The sequence below is a fragment of the Mirounga angustirostris genome, unplaced genomic scaffold (genome assembly GCF_029215605.1).
Source record: "Mirounga angustirostris isolate CCGP_5_RB_7025 unplaced genomic scaffold, mMirAng1.0.hap1 SCAF_12, whole genome shotgun sequence".
NCBI lineage: Eukaryota > Metazoa > Chordata > Mammalia > Carnivora > Phocidae > Mirounga > Mirounga angustirostris.
In genome coordinates, this window is record NW_026991720.1 from 71,600,185 (window position 1) to 71,622,506 (window position 22,322).

At 37.2% G+C, this 22,322-nt stretch overlaps 1 long non-coding RNA gene across 1 annotated transcript in view; it reads right to left on the reverse strand.

The window, feature by feature from the left end:
* Nucleotides 1-1,375: 1,375 nt before the first annotated feature.
* LOC135362190 (uncharacterized) overlaps nt 1,376-22,322 on the reverse strand; it is a 258,629-nt gene continuing 237,682 nt past the window's right edge. Inside the window, exon 3 of the long non-coding RNA XR_010406666.1 lies at nt 1,376-1,736. This is a non-coding gene — a long non-coding RNA (uncharacterized LOC135362190). The remainder of the gene's footprint in view (nt 1,737-22,322) is intronic.

Consider the following 22,322-nt stretch of genomic DNA (forward strand, 5'->3'; position numbering starts at 1 on the left):
GTGTCTCTCTCTCTCAAATAAATAAATAAAATCTTTAAAAAAAAAAAAATCTCAGAATGAGGAAACTGTGTGTGTGTGTGTGTGTGTGTCTTTGGACTTTACGTTCAATAACATCTCAGGTTACAGAACACATAGATGGGTGGTCCAGATAGGCATTAGCAGTGAGACACTAAGAGTTCAGACAACAGGGACACAGAGCCTGAGCTAGAAGACCCAGTCATGAAGGTACTAAGGAGTGGGCTGAAGGGAACAGAATTCCAGTTCTAGAAGCCTCGGCAATAGATAGAGGGGTCCAGGGGCAAGACAGACCTTGACACTCTGCTGACCTCATCTGAGGATGCCTTGGTGGGAATGAATTCTCTCTATGCTCCCTACCCCGGAGGAAGCTGTGGGTAGACTGAGCTAAGCTGAGCCCCTTCATAGGGCAGAAGGAGGAGAGTGCAGTGCAGGGAACCCAGCAAGTTCCAAACATCTGTAGACTCATCCCCAACCCTCTTGGCACTGCCATAGAAACTGAAGAACGGAGTACTCACTAATTCCTCCTTTCTTATTTCCCTAAGACCTCAAAATGATAGTTATCTTTGAAACTTTTCTGAGTAGTGCAGAATATATGTAGGTTGATTTCTCTTAGGAGCTGAATACTGTGGGTTTTGCTCATGTTCTAGGACCGTAACCTCTTTAAGAGGTGGTCCAAAACATTACTCTTCCACATTTGATGTATATTTAATATAATATACTTAGTGATTCTAGAAGACTAGGAGTACTTCTGAAAATTCCACTGCAGTCTCTAATTACACTTTTTAAAAAATTTTTGTCAATGTCACACAAAACTTAAACCACCTTTTTGTTTTTTTGGTAGAGTGTATGCCAAGGGCTAAAACAATCTGTTTCTAAAGAAAGTTTACTGATAAAATGTGAGCATGAGATAGAGTCAGAGATGATGGGAAGGATACAATTCCATGTTGCAAATCATCACAGTGTTCTTTTAAAAAATATGGGTAAATTCTCGAGTGAACATCACATATGCATAGTTGGTGTCCAGATAAACTATAAACTCCTTTAAGAATGTTATTTGCTACTTTTACATCCCCTATCAACCTAACACAATACTCAGTATAGTATATAAATGTGAAACACACATAACCAGCACAATACTTAAGTATGCCCATGAATTTCTCTAAGGCACATCACACTTAGTCAACCCCCTCGGCAATGTATCCAGGCTTGTCCATTTCCTGCATCGCAGATAATATAGCTCAGGATTTATTGGCATGTTGGTCAATAAGTTACTGAAGTTAATCTCCATTTAATGAATCAACAGCAAGAGAAAGAGACAGATGACAAGTGTTCAATTTTCAGAAATCTCTTGCCCAATCTGTCTCTCTTCCTCCTTTCTTCCTAATTATTGATTTAACGTATGAGCCCCTCCTCCCAATTCTTCAGCCTGCACCCCTGGGAGTTCAGTCTTTTAAAGATGTTCTCATTAGAGTCAATAATTCACCGTGGCATATTATATAGTGCCCTGAATATCTATAAACCTGTTCTTTCATGTTGTACATCCTGGGGTGTTCAAATAATTAATTTGACTAACTATAAAGAACAATACCTTCTACTGTGAGTGGTATTAATGTACTATCCACAGAGGCACATGTATAGACGTGGCTGGGAGACAAGCTCAGCAGGAGAATTTCTCAAGAGGATTTTAATGTGGGAGTCAGGTAGTTCTGTTCTTGGATCTATATGGAGACATAAAACACAGTGTAATTGTGATGTGGAATTAGTCAATTACCAATTGACCCAAATACTTTCTTTGGGCACTTTTTCTTCCTTCTAATTTTTTTTAAAGATTTTATTTATTTGACAGAGAGAGACACAGTGAGAGAGGGAACACAAGCAGGGGGAGTGGGAGAGGGAGAAGCAGGCTTCCCGCAGAGCAGGGAGCCCAATGCAGGGATCAGGACCTGAGCCGAAGGCAAGCGCTTAACGACTGAGCCACCCAGGCACCCCTCTTCTAATTTTTAAGAGTAAAAGAACTCTTAGAAATAGTTTACTTTATGTCATTAAAAATGCTTGCTTGAAATAAAGCATTCCAAAGACATAATACTGAGACCCAGGAAAAGATCCCAGGGTTTTGTCTCTCACATTGATTCAGAACTGTTCTGGTTTCAAAATAGATTATTTGTATGAAAGTTAAAGACTTTTAATTAATTCATATTAATGAAGACTATTCATAATCCAACTTGGCTTCCTAAAAAAGGTAATAACAATATGCACATTAACATTTTAATTATTGATAAGAAAAATGCACACTCCAATTTAGTTTGTGGTGAATTAGTAATTAGATAAATAAAACAGTATCTTTTAAATTTCTGTGGTATAATTAAGAGTCAGGGGTACCAGATTCCGATTCCAGCTCCGCCAATAACTAATTAGGTAACTTTGAGTAAATCATTTAACTTAACCTAGGCTGTTTTCTCAAGCCTATAAAATAGAGATGAGTTCCTTCCAGTGCTAGTATTCTATATTTCTATTTATGACCATCACTTAGACATTCAATGAATGAATCATTCACTAAATTGGAGTAGAAAAATTCAACAGCCACCATTTTTATTCTTGAATAAATCCTCCAGGCAGGAGATATTTATGGAGCCAAGAGATGAATGAATTGTTGTCAAAATATTTATATTCCCTTGTGAGGAGTGGTTCTTAGGCTGATACTCTTGCTTTATAGGAAACTGACTCAGGAAACCTAAGCTAGAATGTAGATCTATTCATTTCTAGGTCACAGTGTGAAAATTTCTATTGGAAAGCTGGGAACAGTTCTTTTTTATATTTTTCCAGCTTTACTGAGATATAATTGATATAAAACACTGTGTAAGTTTAAGGTATATAACCTATATATTACAAAATGATTACCACCATAGTGTTAGCTAACACTTCCATTACCTCACATAATTACCATTTCTTTTTTGTGGTGAGAACATATAAAATCTATTCTCTTAGCAACTTTCTAGTATATAACATGGTAATATTAACTATAATCACCATGCTGTACATTAGATCTCCAGAATTAACTCACTTTATAACTGAAGTTTGTACCCTTTGACCAGCATCTCCCAATTTCTCCTACCCCTAGCCTCTGGCAACCAATTTCTTACTCTGTTTCTAGGAGTTCAACTTTTTTTTTTTTTATTTTTTTTATTTTTTAGAGAGCGAGCGAGAGAGAAACAGCATGAGAGGGGAGAGGGTCAGAGGGAGAAGCAGGCTCCCCGCCGAGCCGGGAGCCTGATGTGGGACTCGATCCCAGGACCCTGGGATCATGACCTGAGCCGAAGGCAGACGCTCAACCATCTGAGCCACCCAGGCACCCTAGGAGTTCAACTTTTACATATAAGTGAGATCATACAGTATTTGTCTTTCTCTGACTTATTTCATTTAGCATAATGCCCTCAAAATCCATCCATGTTGTTGCAAAGACAGGATTTCCTTCTTTCTCGTGGCTGAGTAATACTCCATTGTGTGTATATTTATCCATTCATCCATTGATGGACAGGTAGGTTGTCACCATACCTTGGCTATTGTGAATAATGCTGCAGTGAACACAGGAGTGCAGATATCTTTTTATCTTATTTTCATTTCCTTTGGATATATACCCAGAATAAGGATTTATGGATTATATATTAGTTTGATTGTTATTTTTTTGAGTGCTCTCCATACTGTTTTCCATAGTGGCTGTGCCAATTTACATCCCCAACAGTGCAAAACTGTTTCTGGGAGCAGTTCTTCAGTCAAAAGCACAGACCTAGAATTACAGTAGCCACAAACTTCAGCCACACAAACCAACAGGGCAGGCAGTAAGCTGGTGGACAAAAGATGCTGCCTTAGAGATCAGACACACCAAAGTACACTACACCTAACCACCTGAGCTTATCCCCACCTGGTAACTCAAGCCACACCTCTTTGCTCCATCCTTGGATGCCATCTTGAATGAAAGCAAAGGACTGAAAAGGACTAAAAAATCTGAGCCTGAACTTTCTTTCTTGGAGAGAAACTAAGCACTACTTCAACCAGATTAGACATATGTTTTTCTTTCCTGCCATCCAGCAGGTAGCAAAGACTTATTTAGTTATAAACAAAATAAAACAGGTTGCATTTCTAAATTTTTTGCATCCAAATGCATTAATTTTCTGTCCCTACTATACACAATTCCCTGCTGTGGCACAATCAATGATATAAAGACTGTATTTTACAGACTAAAACATTCCTCCAAATTTAACATTGGAATCTTAAACAAAGAAAGACAGTATTTCTCACACATTTTATCAAATTTGTCACTAAAAGTCCTTTGTCTCCAGGCATATTAGTCTGGGGACTATTCCTAAGAACCCAATTGGTACAACTTTTTGGAGTTAATAAAATTGTGTTCCCACTGGTTTCCATTGCTGTTTTGTGCACAATTCCCCACTGAGTATTTGATGAATTTCTATTCCTTGGGGGCCCCAATTTTTTTTGTGAGTATGTTGAGGATCCATGTCTTGTCACAGGGAGGAAGATGATTTCCTCTGATAACATTTCCCTGGCACCTGAGGAGCTTATCACAGCCCTTTATTTGGCTGTTTCTGTTATGTTGGCATGGGTCCAGAGCCCTAGGAAAGAAAAGGTTGTGCTTTTATAGGGAACATTTTATTCCCTCTTGGGAAAAGTGAACATGACTCAATGTCAGGAAGAGAAATTCTTCATACAGATAAAGAGAACGAACATCTGCCTACCTCTTTTAATAGTTATAACACATTTAATGGTCCTTTTGTATTTTGTTTTCTTGGGGAACTCAAATTATTTTAGAAAATCTGATTTCTTGAAACCGGACCTGCTCCAACCTTTTTGTAAAGAGGGACTATTTTTTTCCTCCAAAGGACCTATGAGGTGGGGAGGGCCCAAACGGTGAGGTCCAGTTGAGTGTGGTGGAGGGTTGGTGAAAGGAAGATTTCTGAAATAAAGGTCCTGCGTTGGGTGTGCAAGCTGAACTTTCTCCTTGTTGAAGAGGCTGAAAGGGGGATTTCATTGACTCCAATTCACCAGTTCCTATGGGCTCCAAGGACATCCCTACCCACCAGATTAGAGACAGTAGCATATTTTGCCTTAACTTCTCCTCTTTAATGAAAACACATGTTTGCCAATGATCAAGGTTGATAATTATTTTTTGCTCCCTGTTTTCTCCGGATCCTAGTTTATGCCTACATGCTGAATGAAGATGCTTCCTGTTGCAGAGATTACTACCTATCCTCCAAAATCTTTTTCTACATCATCTACCTTCCTTAGTAATTGAGCTCTCAATTTCTTTTGGAGAGGGCATACCACCCCAGAATACATATTATAACCCCCAACCTCCCTTATGGTTTTATGTGGCCACCTGATTCAGTTCTGGCCAATGGAATATAAATGGATAAACAACTTTTGGATATTGTTCTTAATGTGAGGAGGAAATATTTCTGCCCTCTGTCCTCTTTCTTACTGCCTAGAATGTGGATGTAATGGTTGGAGTTCCAGCAGCTATCATGGATCATAATCGTGGGAATGGAAGCCATACATGCAGAACAACAAGTTAAAAGAGGCTGGACATCCTGATACCATGAAGTTCCCATATTATCTCTGGACCACCCATCTATGGACTTCTATATAACAGAGAAATAAACAACCATATTGTTTAATCCAGTTTTGTTTTTTATTTGAATTCTAGTTATAACCTAATTTTAACTGATATGGTCCTCCAAGCCAGCTGCCTTTACTCAGCTATCAACCCTAATTCTGTACAAAAGAAGACATACTTGTTTTCTACAACAGATAAATTCCTGAACTTTTTTTTTGGGTAAATTTGAAGATATTTAAAATATAATAATAGGGGCTATAGTTTAAAGAAACCATATAGTAAGTTCTTTTATAAAAGATTTAGTTTTTTGTTATAAAAAGGTTTAATGATCTAAATCTTGAAACAGAAAAATACAACATTAGTGGCACTACTGGTAAGATATAAATAAGTCTAGTGTGGTTAACAGTATTGTACTAATGTTCTTTCTTTAGTTTTTATCATTGTACTACGGTTTTGTAGGACATTCACAGTAGCAGAAACTAGTTAAAGGTCATGGAGAAACTTGGTACATCTTTTTTTTTTGTGGTAAAATATACATAAAATACAATTTATCATTTAAACCATTTTTAGTTCTGTGGCACTAGTACATTCATATTATTCTGCGACTATCACCATCATCCATCTCTTAGACTTTTTTTTCAAATTCTCAAACTAAAAGTCTATACTCATTGAACACCAACTACCCCTTCTCCCCCATTCCTTCAGCCCCTGGCAACTACCATTCTACTTTCTGTATCTATGAATTTGATTACTCTAGATATGTCACATGAGTATAATTATACACTATTTTGTTACTGGCTCATTTCATTTCATTTATAATGTCTTTAAGATTCATTCATGTTGTGGCAGGTATCAGGATTTCATTTCTTTTTAAGGCAGAATAATAATCCATTGTTTTCATGTTTTTGAGAAAGTTGTGATCATATTGCATGTAATGACATACAACTGCATTTGATTTTTTCACCTAACAGAATCCTTTCCCAGATTATTAATAATTTCACCTAACATTATTTTAAATGGCTATATAATATTCTATTCTAGGTCAGCCATTTCCCACATTTAAAAAATTTTTTTTAATTTAATTTTATTTTTAGAGAGAGAGAGCATGAATGGAGGGGCAGAGAGAGAGAGAATCCCAAGCAGGCTCCACGCATAGCCCTGAGACTGATGCAGGGCTTGATTTCACTATCTTGAGATCATGACCTGAGCTGAAATCAAGAGTCAGACGCTTAACCTACTGAATCACCCAGGTGCTCCATTTCCCACATTTTAATTTTTTATTTAGAACATTTCCTGGTTTTCACTTTATAACCAACACTTTGCAAATCAATTTTGCACATAATAATTTTGGGTCCATTCTAGATTATTTGTAAATTGTTTGTTCCATGTCCTTTATCCATTTATCTCTTGAGGATCCTATTGTTTTTCTTACTAATTTATATAACTAAGATATAAATCCTTTAAAATAACAAAACAAATTGTCAACATTTATGCTTACATGATTGTAGATATACTTGCATTCTAAAACAAAAAAATAACTATTATAATAAGATGAATCATCTCATCATCTCAACGGAAAATTAATTTTGGCCTTATGTGCACAGGATATTAGCAAATGGATTTAATTTTTTACTTAAAAAAACACGTAGTTGATAATATTGAGTATCATAACTTTAGTGTTTTAGAATATTTGTATACAGCATGTGACCATAACACCGTTCTTAGCCAAGACTAATTTCTTTTACCAAGGGTGAAGATTTAGGAAAATTAGAAAGGGAAGCTCTCCTGCTCTGGAAGCAGTTATTCTGAAATCTTAAATATTATTATTTCAAAATGTTTCTATTTTCAGTTGAACAGAGAGGTCTAAAAGAAGATAAAAAAGCATAAAATTCTTTACTCTTGATCCTTTGAAACTGACAATTTCTATTGAAAAAAAATTTTAAAGATGTGCACACCACGGATAAACAAAAGAAACAGTTTTTGAGTGGAATCAGATTTTTCAAATGCAATGAAATGTTTAAAAGTTTAAGCAACTGTTAGAAATTTCCCCAAATGGAGGGAAAGGAGAATAATTGTGGAACTAATAAGCTACATATGAGGGTAGAAGGAAGAGAGACCAACTGGATGCTTCTTTGGGAAGCAGATTGCAACTCCACTTCCAGATGAGTGTATCCAGAGGGGACTCTAACTCCAGTTGCTCAAAGACACATAACTCAATGAAGTTAATCATCATGGTGATTTTTTATTTTGTTTGCATATTCATCAGGCTTTACCTGTGTGCATTGTTTTAGACTCTTTTCTTGATATGCTATCATTTTTCTCCTTTTCTGAAGTAACAAGATCTAAGAAAATTCTCCTCCACCCCCAATATTAACATCTTAATCCTAGCTCAGCTCCTGGAATAATATCTGGATTTAAGTACACCACTTTGGAGAGGTGCCTGGCTGCCTCAGTTGGTAGAGCATGCAACTCTTGATCTTAGGGTTGTGAGTTCCCCCATGTTGGAGGTAGATATTACTTAAAAAAAAAAGTATACCATTTGGATCTTCAAAAATATATATATTTTTAGATTTTATTTATTTATTTATTTGTCAGAGAGAGAAAGCGTGCACAAACAGGGAGAGCGGCAGGCAGAGGGAGAAGCAGGCTCCCTGCTGAGCAAGGAGCCCGATGTGGGACTCAATCCCAGGACCCTGAGATCATGATGTGAGCTGAAGGCAGACGCTTAACTGACTGAGCCACCCAGGTGTCCCTCAAAAATATGTTTGAAACAATATTAAAATATAGTACTAAAACTGAAAAATGTATGATGAACAATTTTTAAAATTTATGACACCAGTAGTAGTTCAGTAGTTCACCAGAGATACATGGAGAAAAATTTCTTTAATATAATAGACTTTCAGCAAAAGACTTCTAGGATAACAGAGGTGGGAACTGACCTAAAATAATATTAATAAAGTCATTTTAACATTTTTTAAAAAAAGATTTATCCATTTATTTTAGAAAAAGAGAGCATGAGTAGGGGGAGGGGCAGAGGGAGAGTGAAAGGGAGAGAGGCAGACTCCCTGCTGAACATGGAGTCCGATGCAGGACTTGATCCCACAACCCTGAGATCATGACCTGAGCCGAAATCACTTTTATGAATGAACACAGCTGGTACTATGAGTGAGATTAGGAGGATCTAAGTGAGACTGGGGATATGAAAAGTGCCCCTGAGAAAATGGCATTTCAGCTGAGGCCTTATGGATGAGTAGGGCTTAGACACACAAAGAGTCAAGGGATGAATGATTTGGGCAAAGGGAGTAGCTTGTCCCAAAGGTCCTGGGGCAGGAATGAGCTTGTCTGGTTTGAGAATCTTAGGTTGGGAGCTTAGAGAGTTAGGGTAAGAATAATGGGAGCTGAGGCTGGAGAGAGGTAGGGCCAGAGCATGTAGGGCCCGGGAGGCCACATATTGTCAATGTAGGAAAGTCAGTGAAGACTCTACAGAGGACCTACATGATCTTTAAGTATGACTGGAAAGATCCTTCTGGCTGCTACTCAGTAGAGGAGGGGCCAATAGAATTGGGGACCAGGGGGTAGGCCACCACAGCAGGTCAGGTGGGAGATGAAGAATGCTCAAATTAGGTATGAGCAGTGGGGAGAGAAAGACATGGCTGGATCAGAAATGTGTTTTGGAGGTAGAACTGACAGCACTAGATGATGGGGGTAGAAATGAGGGCAAGAGATGTCAGGTTTCAGGGATGACACAATGATAGATACATGCACCGGGCATTATTGGACCATTGAGGAGGTATAACCAACCCAGACTAGGGTAGAACAAACAGAGCTTCAGAAAAAGCTTGCCTGAGTTGAGAACCAGTCAGAGTTAGCCAGGCAAGGAGAGAAGGTGTGAGTGAGGTGATGAAGGTTCCAGGGGGCACTTGGGCAAAGGCAGGGAAGGGAGTGAGTGAGTGAGTGTGTGTGTGTGTGTGTGTGTGCCATAAATGGCTGTGGTTTTGTTGAATTATAAACTATGAGACAGGGAGAGATGTGAAATGAATCAGGAGAGTGGGCCAAAGACAGATACTGGAGGGTCTTGCAGGACACTTCAGGCGCCTGCATGCCATGAGAAGGCATGGTTTTAAGCAGGAGCATAACCTTGTCCAATTTGTAATTTACAGAGAGAACTGTAGCTATTTTGGAGGAGGTTGCAACCTCCTGTAAACCAGGCTTGAATTGGGGGTAATGACACCAAAGGTGGCCTGGAGTGGATACACTCAAGAAATGTAAAGGTAAAAAGTAAAATTGACAGACTTTGGTGACCCACCAGTTATGGCAGATGGGGAAGAAAAGGGAGTCAAAGGTGAAGCTGAGGTTTCTAGCTTGAGTGGCTGGATGGAGAACACAGATTTGGAAAGTTTTGGGGTGTGTGTGTATGTGTAGAAGCATGATGAGTTCAGTATCTGTGTGCCCAAAAGACTGCTAGAAAACCATACAGAATACAAAAGGTCAAGAAAGCAACCAAACAATCCTCAAGTACCTAATTTGTGCAAGGTACTATAAGTGCTGTGAGCACTGTGAGTAGGAATTCCAAATCTCATTTATAGATGAAACAATGAAGTGCATGGGGAATTAGACTCTCTATGCTGAAGGTAACTTCACTCATAAAGGTGTAGAAGTAAAGGTCCCCAAGCTTATGAAAGAGCTCGTGGTGAGGGAGAAGTTGAGAAGCACACACATCACCTACTAGGATTAAATGCTAAGTTACAGGGTTAAAACAATGAGTAGTAAGGACATTCAAAAGCCTAAGAACAGAATGGATAGGCGTATTTGGGAATTCCTATGGGAAGTATGGTACCACTACTGAGGACTTCAGGGTCATTGCAAATGGTTTCTGGCTTGCATGTCGGGGTTGCACTTTTAAGTAGTAGTTCAGATGTGTTATATCCATCAAGATGAGAAACATAATCAGAGAGTATATTCTTGGTACTTTTCACTTGTATATGTTCCAGGCAAATAGTTAATTGTGCATTTTCATTTCAGAGGAAACCCCATTCCTTTAGGATGTCCAGTCTGATTCTCTTAACAGTTTCCATTGTTCCTAAGAACCTAACTTTTTTTTGGATCAGAGGATGGCTACATAGGAAAATCACAACAGAGTTGAACAACTCACGTCCCTGGGCTGGAAAAATACATACAGTAGTATCAAAGCTCAGCAGTCATTTATACACAATGGCCCAAGCCACTGGACATGGGAAGAGTTCCTGCATAACTGATGGTGTTTGACGCAAACATGAGGGAGAGAGAGAGAGAGCCTACTTGACCACCATTTATCCCATCAGCAGAATCGTCACAGCTGACACTGGCCTGAAATCCTTGACTACCAAAGATCCCACTGGGATGGGGTATCTTGGCACCATAAGGATACTCAGCATCCAAAATGTGGATTATAATGACATTTCATTTTAAACACAGTTTATCAGTTCTGGAATGATTGGTGGCACAAGTAAGAATATCGGTAATCCTGGCTTTTAAATGCCAACAGTTTAATTCCATAAGGGTCTTTTGTAAGCTTTAAATCCTGACCTTCTTAAATAAGTTTTTTCCTGTGCTATATATTCTGTAGAGATAGAGTAAAATTAAAGGCTAAAATGAAGACAAAATGTCCTCTAGGACAAAGCCTACCTACTTGTTTCCATGTATTAGGTCGATGAATTTGCTGCTTTTATCGGTAAAAATATTTTGAATAGCAACAGTTTTATCTGGTTCAATCCAAAGTACTGAAATCATTGCAGAAAATCAACAGCCTGCCCTTCCCTTATGAGCTTCACAAAAAGCTCTTCCTCAACTTCCTTTGGCAGTGCTTTCCATTATCTTGGAATTCATTCATTCGGGAACTTCTTACTACTGACCTGAATCCCTCTTGAATTAATTAAAGCCATTTTACTTCTCCTGTCCAGAAAGACCATTGAAAAGGACAGATTGTCATTGCTTATTCAAACCCCCTTCATCATTTTGAAGACTGTAATGAAGTGGCCAGTCAGTCTCCTTTCTCCAACTTAAATAAAGTCTCACTAGCTTTCCCTCAAGGACCTATCTCTTTCAATTTTTAGATTTTGGTAGCAAGGAGAGACCAGGTACCCGAACTCAGGAAAGCACTTAATCATTCTGGGACTCAGCTTCTTTGTTTGCAAAATGAGAATCTGGATTAATATCAAATGTGTTCCGACTGCTGCTCTGAAGAACTTTCTTAGGGGATTCTGGGAAGGGGCATGGTTTTCGCTCTCTTTCTGTGTGTGTGTGTGTGTGTGTGAGAGAGAGAGAGAGAGAGAGAGAGAGAGAGAGAAGGATTACTTCTGTTCTACTCTATTTTTTTTAAAGATGTATTTATTTATTAGAGAAAGAGGGAGAGAGAGTGTGTGAGTGGAGGGAGGGGCAGAGGGTGAGGGAGAGAAAGGCAGAGAAGTTGACTCCCTGCTGAGCGCAAAGCGAGGTGGGGCTTGATCCCAGGATCCCAAGATCATGTGAGCTGAAACCAAGAGTTGGAGGTTTAACCGACTGAGACACCCATGTGCCCCTACTCTATTTTTACTTACAACTACTTACAAATTTTTTTGAGTTACACATGCTATGGGCTCCTTTTCCTCCCATCCTTCCCTCTTCCCACTCATCTTCACTTGAGAATACACATATACACATACACACATTATCAAAAAAGAAAATATAGAATAGTCTGTTATAAATAGCATTTAAAATGTCTTAAATAAATTATCAAGCAAAATTCAAAAACATTTAAAAAATAAAATACTATGATTAATTTAAATATAAAAAATTCAAATAATTATAATTCATTAATATAGATAATGTCTACTGATGAAAGGGAAAATTCTTACAACAATCTCCAAAGATGCTGAAAGTGAATTCAATAATTTTAATGTTCATTCTTGATTTTAAAAATTAAATAGGACTAGATGGACATTTCCTTAGCCTGATATATATTTATATATCTCAACCAAGAAGACTGCCTGCCATATGACTAATAAGAAATCACTAGAAGCACTCCCAATAAAGTAAAGAACAAGGCAAAAACATCCAATGTTACTAAAATTGTCTAACATCGATCTGGAGTACTAGTCAATAATTCTGAGGAAGAATCAGATTGGAGACTTGAGCAGTCACAGAAAATCTTATTATAAAGCTACTATAATTAAGATACAAATGTAGTGATCTGAAGGGGTATATCTACCCCAATGTTTATAGCAGCAATGTCCACAATAGCCAAACTATGGAAAGAGCCAAGATGTCCATCAACAGATGAATGGATAAAGAAGATGTGGTATATATGTACAATTGAACATTATGCAGCCATTAAAAAAACCCCCACAAAATCTTGCCATTTGCAATGTCATGGATGGATTTAGAGGGTATTATGCTAAGTGAAATAAGTCAATCAGAGAAAGACATGTATCATATGATCTCACTGATATGAGGAATTCTTAACCTCAGGAAACAAACTGAGGGTTGCTGGAGTGGTAGAGGATGGGAGGGATGGGGTGGCTGGGTGATAGATATTGGGAGGGTATGTGCTACGGTGAGCGCTGTGAATTGTGTGAGACTGCTGAATCACAGACCTGTACCTCTGAAACAAATAATACGTGATAAGTTAAAAAAAAAAAAAAAAGAAGATAGTAGGAAGGGAAAAATGAAGGGGGGAAAATCGGATGGGGAGACGAACCATGAGAGACTATGGACTCTGAGAAACAAAGTGAGGGTTCTAGAGGGGAGAGGGGTGGGGGATGGGCTAGCCTGGTGATGGGTATTAAAGAGGGCATGTATTGAATGGAGCACTGGGTGTTGTATGCAAACAATGAGTCATGGAACACTACATCAAAAACTAATGATGTAATGTATGGTGATTAACATAACATAATAAAATAAAATTAAAAAAAGAAATATACAGACATTGGAACAGAATACAAAATACAGAAGCATCCACACATACAGAAATCTGAAAAAAGACAGAAATGCCATTGCAGATCAATAGATAAAGAATGGATTATTCATTAAATGGTATCAAGTAGAACTGCCAGATAGAATACAGGATGCTCAGTTAAATTTGCTTTTCAGATAAACAACAATTTTTTAGTAAGTGTGAAAATATTGCATGGGACATACTTATAGTAAAATATTATTCATTTTTACCTGAAATTCAAATTAAACTGGTTATCCACATATATTTTTTTATTTGCTAAATCTGGTAACTCTAGTGCCAGGCCAATATGTTATTCATGTGTACAACAGTTAAAATGGATTTATATCTCTTGCTCTGCACACACACAAAAATCAATCTAAATGAATAAAGTTCTCAAATGTAAATGGTAAAAACTTAAATAAGGGAAAAATTTTATGATCTCAGAATAGGGAAGAATTTCCTGAGTAAGACTCAAAATTGTAAGCCATTTTTTGGAGTCAAAGATTATAAATTTGACCAGCAGAAAACAAAACACTTCTTTTTCTCAAAGGCACTAAAAAAATAATGAAAAGACAAGCTACGAATTGAGAGAAGTTTTTTTGGTAACACGGCAAAAAAGAATTAATATTCAGAATATATAAAGAATTTCTACAAATCAGAAAAATTTCAATGCTAAGACAACAAAAAAAAGGAAAAAAGGCAAAAGACAATGAAGAGGTAGTTTTTAAAAAGAGGAAGCACCAATTAGGTTAATTAGAGACACCATTTCACATCATCTAACGGCAAACATACTCAAACAATACTGTATTTTGGAAAGGATGTGGAATGATGGGAACATAAATATATTACTGGTGGCCATGTAAATTAGCACAACCACTTTGGAAAACATCTAATACTACATGGACAAATTCAATATGCATATATATATTCTGCTTATAGCAATTCTACTGTCATGTGCATGCATCCCAGAGAAATTCTTGAGTATGTTCATCAGTATAGGTATGCAGGAATGTTCAGGGCAGCCTTATTTGTAATAAGAAAAAAAAAAAAAGGAAGAAAAGAAAGTAAGTCCAAATACCTATGAGCAGTAGAAAGAGTAAATAAATTGGGGTGCCTTTTTATAAAAGAGTACTTTATAGGAGGGAAAATGAACAACACAAACTCTTCCTATTCCAAGAAATGGGCAGAAGACATAAACAGACATTTTTCCAAAGAAGACATCCAAATGGCCAACAGACACATGAAAAAGTGCTCAACATCGCTTGGCATCAGGGAAATCCTATTCCCTACAACATGGATAAAAATCAAAAGCATAATGATAAGAATAAAAAAAGTCACAGAAGAGTATATACAATGTGACTCCATTTATATAAAATTCAGTCAGGCAAAACAAAAGTACACACAAAGACATGCACACTAAAATGCAGCGGTATTATTACTACAGTTAGTAGAAATCAAATTTTAGGTCACTCTTAGTGGGAATCAAATGATTAGGTCATTTTTCTAGACATGGAGCTTTGAATAGCTTAAAACTTGATCTTTGTCCACATTTTGGTTAGAACATAGAGTGGCCCCAATTCTTCCTTCTTTCCCCATCAAGCATGACCATTTCTCTTTCTTTCATTGGACTCTCTCCTTGAGAGAGAGGGTATCCCACTAAGGTGAGATACCACCTTAGTTGACTTTGCTTTAAATATTACTTTTAATGATGGGACAAATATGTTTTCTTTTCCTACGTATATCTCTGGAACCTCTTTCTTTAATGCTGATGGGAGTGGCATTTCATCCCACTGCAGTGCCAAATTTTGGCATGTGGAGTTTGTTAGCTTGGTGGTGAGGGTGGAGGAGGATGGTGGGATAAAGATGAAGGGGAATGGTGACATGTGGTACACACAGAACAGATTATTCTTCAATGCAGGCCATTCACAGTGATCTACCTTAAAAAAAGAAGATCCTTACTTGGTCCAAATTAGCTTACCCGAGGTCTGAATATGGCATAGGGCCAAAGCTTCAGCTAATAATAAAGTACTGTTTTCTTTACTTTGCCTTTTTTGGCACCTTAAAGAGAAAAGCGTTGACTCTGTCAAGGCAGAATTTAATTCTCTTCCACTAATATCCTCACCACATTTTCTAATGATACTATGTTTCTGAATAGGAAGATGAAGATTTGTGAAGATGCTTCCCAAATTAAAATACATATTTCATAAAATCTCAATAACTAATCCATTCAGTTCTTTCTTTTGATCTTGAAAATCTGAACAAATTATATCTTGAAAAATAAATGTAAAAATAAAGTCCAGAAACTATAGAGGAAAAAAAGAATAGTAAGGAAATTGCATTGCAAGGAGAGAATATTTTTATAATCTTGAAGCAAGGAGGTTCTTCCTTAGCATGTTGTTAAAACTTAGGATATAAAAGGAAGGACGAATAAATTTGACTTAACACAAATTAAAAGCATATGAATGGAAAAGGAGGCCATTTAAAGGTGAAAGTCAAGATATAAACTGGGAAATATATCTGTAAAAGGGTTAATGTTCTTAATATATTGAAGAGATTAAAGCAAAAAAGAAAAACAACCTAAAAGAAAAATGGATAGAGTATTACACAGGCAACTCATAGAAAAAGAAATTCAAATGGTCAATAAATGCATTAAGAAATGCTCAACTTCATTAATAATATGTACAAAATAAACTATTGGGAATCTATCTATCTATCTATCTATCTATCTATCTATCTATCTATCTATCTATCTATCTATCTTGTTTGTTTTCTGCCTATTAGATTAGCAAAGATTTAGAAAAATTTAGAAGACCAGGGTTGTTGAGCATGGACAAACCAGCCATTTCATACATGTTAATGGAGTTCTTATCTGATGTAATATTTTTGGAAGGTAATTCGGCAATTTGTATCAAAATTTAAGTGTAGTGCCATATATCCTTTTGTTCAGCATTTTCCTTTAGAATATATCCTTGTGGAAGATATTGCTCACGGCCTATAAATAGCCACAATAGCCACTTTCCATTCCCCTTTTCTTTCCTAAAGTTTTTCCTTAAGACTTCTGATTTTCCAAGAGGTTAATCTAATGGTGAGCTCAGAAATGATGGGCATTAGTCCCCAGACCCAGGGAATGAATCATGGCTGGTCCCCTTTACCTATGATTGGTCTAGGGATGGGCATGAAACACAGTTCTGAGCAGACTCATTAGAGAAAGTCTGCTGGCATACTACCCTTCCAGGAGACAGCTTTTGGTCCCTGCTACTTCCTCCTTGCTGGAATGTTGGTGTGCAGATGTGGATGGGAGAGTGGAAGGGTTGAGAGAAAAATGCTAGCAATTGCTTGCCTTTCAATATCTTATTAGGTGAGAAAACTCATTTTAAAAATCACTCTTGGCAGGGTATTTTTGTTGCTGTTGTTACTTCCATAATTTATGCAATCCTACAGAAATACCCAAATGTATAAATATGTATGTACAGAGACTCACAGGTAAGGGTTATTTATAATAGTAAAAATTCTGAAACACCTAAATGTGCTTCAATAGGAGACTAGTTAAATAAATGTTAGGATATTAAAAAGATTAAGTTACAAATATATGTACTAACTTGGAAATGTGTCTGCAATTTATTACTACTTATTATTATAAGTAAAAATCAAGCTACACAGAAGAACATTCATAATGGTCCCCTTTGGGTTATATTTATATATGCACATATACACAAACATGAAAGATATGAATGAAGAATATAAAAGTTATAAACTGCTTTTTGTCATTTCTACCAGAAAAGACATTGAGAAGGATTAAGGTATACCAGGACATATTAAGGTTAAGTCAGTTATTCCCAAGTTTTAAAAATAATCAGAGACCCTTTATATGATTTTTTCCCTATGGACTCTATATTTAGAAAAAATGCACATCTAAGAACGTATATTTGTTTCAATATTGATCTAAGATATAACCAATGATCTATGTTCATCAAGATTTGCAATGATATTATGCTACTGTATAAATGTTTATCATGGTTGAGTTGCTAAGAAGCAGTAAAGATAGAATGATGATTGTTGAACTACTATGTGCCAGCTTTGTGCTCTTTGCTAACTAAGCATTAGGCTAGCACATTTTCTCATTTCATTTCCCAGCAGTCAGCATTATCCCCATATGACAGATGAAAAAGCTGAAGTTTTCATCAGCTTCCCTCTTGAACCAAGTCTTCCTTCTCACTGTCGTCTCTTCTGTCAATGGAACCTAACTGTACAGCTGGTAGAACACAGTGTTGTCTGAGTCTAATACTCTCGATGTTTCTACTTTACTCATTGCTAGTAACAAAATTCAGAAGTGTCTAAGGATACTCAAGTGATTCATTTTAGTTTGGCTGTCACTTTGTATTAGGTCCAAGAACAACCACAAAATCAATACTGGTTCTGATACAGGTAGTTGTGTTATCCAACTATCCATCTTTCTATGAATTAACATAGGCTAATAATAATCATTATAGGCTAATAACTAATGAGCATATGCCAATAATAATATGATATAATTTCTGACCAAAGACACTTGACATTTTTGCTAGCCTATAGTCTTATCCTGGATAAACACATAATTTCTATAATTTCTATTAGGCATCTAGAAATAGTTTGCAAATCCTCAATTCTGTCATAATGAAATTTCAAGTTTTTCATTGCCGTAGTAAGATACCAGTTGAGATATTGAAAGAACTTTGTGTTTGTATGTCACTGATCATTGGCAGAAGATACTTTTAATACAAAAGAAGGTGAATTATGCTATCAGCTTCTGTGGTTCACTTCTCTGCCATTGACATTGGCTTGCTGGTGAGATGGTTGTGCTATAAATGGAGGTTTTCTGGAAAACTTGGTTGTATTAAATCTCTAATAAACCAAGCCTGTATGGAATTCTGTGCGAGACTAATGTGTTTTAAAGTTTCATGCTCTTGAAACTTAGAAAAATGTACATGATTGGACCTTGTTCCTGGAGATTCTGATTTGAGTCTGGGTAGAATTAAAGAGGTAAGGCCATGGGTACATTTGTATATTTCCCCAAATATTCTTCCTGAGGTCCCTACTTTCTACTAAGTGAGACTTGTACGAAAAGAAATTATTCCCTTATCCATCTGACAAATGCTTCTTATTTAAATTCAGTGTCTTCAAAGATGGTTGACATATTGTCATGACTTCCTTTACAGACTTGATGCTGAGGATTTACCATTCTCCCTTCCCCAGGCCTATTATTATCAAATATCTTGTAGACATTCTACTTTGAATATCTTGTAATCACTTAAAATTCATCAGAGATAGGATAGTTAACATGAGTTTTCTATAAGCTAAATTAGGGTTTCATGCGGTTTTAGATATCTAATTCTGCTTAACAAATCACCCCAAAACTTAGCAGTTTAAAACGTTTCTGTGGGTTAGGATGCAGTTTAGCTACATGCCTCAAGGCATCTCACAAAGCTGTGAAGTGTTGCCTGGAGCTCAAGTCTCAGGTGAAGGCTTGACTGGAGAATGTTCTGCTTCTAAGTTCACTCATGCAGTTGTTGGCAGGATTCTGATCCTCACAGATTGTTGGACTCCCCCAGTTCTTTGCTATGTGGGCCTCTTTATAGGACAGCTTGCCACACTGCAGCTAGCTTTCTTCAGAATAAGTGAGTAAAAGAGTAAGAAAGAGGGCCCAAGATAGAAGCCAAAGAATTTTTGTTACCTAATATCAGAAATTATATCCCATCACTTCAGTCGTATTCTATTGGTTAGAATAAGTCCAGTTGACACTTAACGGAGGGGATTACATAGGGTATTGATATTGGGAGGCAGAGATCATTGGGGGCCATCTTAAGAAGCCGCCTACCACAGATGTTGAGTATCGAGGTAAACTGGTGACACAAGCATGATTTGGAGTCCAAGTAGATGGACTGGGCTGGGCATTACAAGATTCAGGGGCATAGGCTGGAAAAAGGTCAAAGGCAGGAGCTCATGCTCAAAGGTAGTAGGAGGGCACTAGCAAGAACAGAGTGGGCAGAAGTTGAAATTTATGGTTCAGAGTAGCTATAAGAAAATAGGTGGTTGTGAAGTCTATACCAACATCCTGATAATAATGGCTCAGGCAAGCAGAACCACACAGCACAGCACAGCTGAGGTTGACTTTGCTTCCAGAACAGATAGGCCAGGATACTGGCAGCCATTGGACAGTGTGGGCCAAGAGATATAAGCAGTTCTGACGGCAAATTCTGTGGTTGCTGGTGATTACCACTGAGAGTTTTATTCCTTGCGGAAGGGACATTTTCAGAGCCCTGACATTCATTATTTTCCCCTTCCTTCTCACTGTCTCCCCTTCTGTCAATGGAACCTTAATTCTCTTTATGGCTTCCTCCCAAACTCTTGGTTCCCCTCTCTTTCCCTCTCCCATATCCAATTGGTCTTAAATAATTGTTCAGTGAAAAAATATGAAAATAGCAATCAGTAATCTGTGGAATTCAGGCAGGTTATGTAATCATTCATTAAATATACATCAATTGTGCACCTGTGCTAAATGTCAGCTTGGACATGCCTTCTAATAGGGTAGCTCTAGCCACTTGTAGCTACTGAACATTTGAAATGTGGCAAATGTGATTGAAACTGGAACTGAAAATTTAGTTATTCAAAAATTTTAACTATTTTAAATTCAAAAATAGAAGCAGTGTAACATTTTTCTATTATTTTGGTAGGACTACATTTCACTTGAACCACTGAAAATTTAGCATCCATACTGAGATATACTGTAAGTATAAAATACATACTGGATTTTGAAGATTTAGTATGAGAAAAAGAATGTGAAATACCTCATTAGTAATTTTTATACTGATTATTATATGTTGAAATGATATGTATTTGGATACATTGGGTTTAATAAAATATATTATTGAGATTAATTTCACTTGTTTCTTTTTACTTTTTAAATGTGGTGAGTAAAAAATTTAAATTACCCATGTTTCTAAATTAAAAAAAAATTTAAAATTACATACTGGACAGCGCTGGGTTGGACTACAACTCTTCAGTTATCTTTTCATTAAAATTCTTGGATGGCAATCAGTCCATACAGTTTTTCCTCTCAAAATATTTTGACAACCCAACCCCTACAAATGTTGTTTCACTGACACACTAAACTAAATGTCTCCAAGATAAAGAAACATGTATAGTACTGAAAACAACTTGGAAATAAAAATCTTTGTTTTAGATATCTGTACACTTCTCTCGAAACTCTCAATTCACAGATGAACACCAACAGGAATTTCAAGTAATAGTGAGAAACTGTGATGCTCTTTGTATGAATTGCACTTGATGCTTCCTTCTTAAATTGTCAGTGTATTTCAAGAATCACGTGTCTGAAATTTGAGCCAATTACCAGTAGATGGTGGCCTTGTAACCTTGCAACAGCTAGGACTTTTAGCCTATCTTCACCTTTTTTCTAAGACCATAAACTTCACGCTACCAAATACTGAATAATTGTATGTTGAGTGATTACAAAATTAAACTCACTCTGTTGTCAGATATAAATATTGCTGAGTGTCCTTCAAGTGTCCACTGTGAAATCTGTGGCTAATGAACACACACATGTTCTTTTTTCCTTACTTCCCAGTTTGGGTAGAACCAAGTGGCCCCTCTATGCTATGTTGGCCCCACCTAGGTTCTTCATGAAGACCTTGCTGAGCATTCTCCATATGCTCCATCTAGTTCCTGGGCCTTGGAAGTTGACTCTGCAAACTCTGCGCAGGGTCCCTTCAGCTCTTACCATGATGGGCCTCATGGCAGGCTTTCTAGATCTCAACTCATCCATTTGCCATCCTTCCTCTATGGGAGTATGTGGAATGTTTTGGGTTATCCACCTGAAAGAAAGGGAGGTGGCTCTTTCCTCTGGCCAGACTGTTTTACTCTCTACACTGGTAGGCCTGCCCCATGCTGGCATAAAACACCCTGCTTGGTAGCTTCCTTCCAGGGAACCAAGTGGGGAGCAGAACAGATGCAACTCTGCTTTCAGCCTCCTCGCCCCCCACCCCCCCCTTATCTATTATTCCTTCTCCTCCATTCTCCAGGTCAAACACTGGAGAAGGGACACTTGGACTTACGTGTCCCACCACTTCTTGCCTCTCCTTTCTCCTACTACCTCCCCCAACCCCCCACTCCATATTACTCTCCCTGCCCTCACTCTCTGACTGGATGGAAGGGGCTTTTGTTTCACTCTAAGTTATATTCCCTTTATGTTACATGATTCTCCTTCACAACCCCAGCATCATATCTGAGCCTTAAGGCAAGTAGAGATGGGAGGAAGATCAACTTACACCTAAGAGTAGCTAATTCAGTAAAGATTTAAAAAAACTATACTTGAACAAAATGTATTTTCACATAATTTTATCATTTGTGAAATGTCAATTTGAACATTTTTGGGGAGAAGGAAAGATAAGAATCTATGTCCAAGATAGGATTAAATAGACTTTTAAATATCTTTTTAGTATTCTCAGACATATGATAACTTCTATAAAAATTGCCTGTCTTGGTCAGTAGTATTTTGTAGCCTCTCCACTGCATGAGGTCACAGCTTGCCCAAAGAATCAAAACCATTCTGTTCAGTTTAGAAAACTAGATAGTCGGCTTATCTAAATGGGCTGTCTCTATCCCCTACAGATATAATTATAATAAGATCTCATTCTCGCTTTTCCTAAGTAAAAACTAAAATCACAGGTC